The 1,988-nt window shown below is 43.8% G+C and overlaps 1 long non-coding RNA gene across 2 annotated transcripts in view; it reads left to right on the plus strand.

Moving 5' to 3' along the window:
* The first annotated feature begins 202 nt into the window (after positions 1-202).
* LOC138756049 (uncharacterized) overlaps positions 203-1,988 on the plus strand; it is a 13,658-nt gene continuing 11,872 nt past the window's right edge. For both annotated transcript variants that reach the window (XR_011352700.1, XR_011352699.1), the window contains exons 1-2: positions 203-249; positions 1,116-1,148. This is a non-coding gene — a long non-coding RNA (uncharacterized lncRNA). The remainder of the gene's footprint in view (positions 250-1,115; positions 1,149-1,988) is intronic.

Below are 1,988 nucleotides of genomic sequence, written 5' to 3' on the forward strand. Positions count from 1 at the left end.
TGGGCAAGGTGCAGGTAGGCGAGACGAGAGGAGAGTACGTGATTTGGCGTGGACTAGAAGAACTGAGATGGCCTGTTTCTGTGCTGTAACTGTTATCTGGTTATGTGGCCAGGTAGCAGCAGGTTTAGATGAAAGTGACGTCACAGTTAGATTGGGTCATAAAGAGAGTTTTTGGCATATTGGCCTTCATAAATCAAAGTATTGAGTACAGGATGTTGGGATGTTATATTGAAGTTCTATTAGACATTGGTGAGGCCAAATTTGAAGTATTGTGTACAGTTTCAGTCACCTAACTACAGGAAAGATATTAGTAAGGCTGATAGAATGCAAAGATTTGCAAAACCTTGAGGAGTTGAGTTACAGAGGAAGGTTAAATAGGTTAGGACTTTATTCCCTGGAGTGTAAAAGAATGGGGGAAGATATGATGGAGGTGTTCAAAATTTTGAGGGGTATAGATAGAGTAAATGAAAGCTGTTTTTTTCCACTGAGTTTAGATGAGATACAAACCAGGGGGCACGGGTTCAGGACGAAAGAGGAAATGTTCAAAGGGAACATTCAAGGGGACTTCTTTACGCACAGAGAGCAGTGGGAGTGTGGAGCGAGCAACCAGCTGAAGTGTTGAAGTGGGCTCAATTTTAACTTTTAAGAAGAATTTGGACAAGTACATGGATTGGAGATGAATCGAGGGATATGTCCTGGGAGCAGGTGAATGAGACGAGGCAGACGAATAGTTTGCCATAAAGTAGGTGGGCCAAAGGGCCCGTTTTTGTTCCATGGTTCTATGGATATGAACTAAGTGCATGCAAGTGGGCCCAGCCCACGGATTGGGCTGAAGGACATATTCCCTGCTGTGTGAGCCTGCGATTCACTAACACTGCTGCTACTTGGCCCCTTTAAGCCAAAGTCAACCAAGAAACATAAACTTTTTAAGGAGTTTCAGATCCTTCCATTTCACACTGACTGCGTTTTGGGCAGTGCTAATGAATCCCCAAAGTTGTGTAAATCTCAGCAGTTCTGGGGCAGCCAAATATATCTGGCAGATTTGTAACCAGTCATTAGTCTAACAGCATGGGAAGTATTAAAGCCATTTGTAACCTTAGTTTGTACATTTGCAGCACACATGTTTATCATGTGAAGACGACAACTTGGTGAGTATAGTCAGCTCATTTCTTAATTAAAGTTTTAATTGGGAGTTGAGTCTTATTCTTAATCCTATCATGGATGGAAAGAGAGGGAAAATTTCATATCACTTTAGTGCCTCAGGATATCCCAAAGCACCATTAACTTCCTGAAGTGCATATGATTGTTGGAATATCGGAAGTAGAAGTAATTCAGCCCATTTTATCCCTGCTGGCTCCTTATATACATCATCCAATTAGAGCCCCAGAATCACAGCACAGCACAGGAACAGACCTTTCTGACTTGGTCGAACATGAAGTCCCAATCAAACTTAAACTTTGCTGTTCCTCTCCAAAGCTATCCCTCCATCCCCTTCAGATCCATGAATCTTAAATGCTGCATCCTTGGTAGCTCGTTCCAGACACCCACCGCTTTAAAAAATTTAGACATACAGCATGGTAACAGGCCCTTTCAGCCCACGAGCCCGTACTGCCTAATTACCCGATTGGCCTATGGTCTCTGGTATGTTTTGAATGCTAGGAGGAAAATGGAACCCCCCCTCCCTCCACCGCAGGAAAACCCAGGTAGACGCGGGGTGAATGTATAGACTCCTTACAGAAAGTGCAGGATTCAAACATCAGTTCCGATCGCTGGCACTGTAATGGTGTTGAGCTAACCGCTAGACCATCCACTCTGCACTCTCCTGGTAAATATTTTCCCTGCACATCTCTCCTTCAATATTCCTCCCCCTTATCTTAATTGCAAGTCTTCAAGTGTGTGAACAAGAAAGGATGCAGATGCTGGGGCCTAGTGCATTATACGGGCGTGAACTCTTTGAGTATGTGATGCTTTTACCCAGGGGGAAAAGA

This window comes from Narcine bancroftii, chromosome 3 (genome assembly GCF_036971445.1).
Source record: "Narcine bancroftii isolate sNarBan1 chromosome 3, sNarBan1.hap1, whole genome shotgun sequence".
NCBI lineage: Eukaryota > Metazoa > Chordata > Chondrichthyes > Torpediniformes > Narcinidae > Narcine > Narcine bancroftii.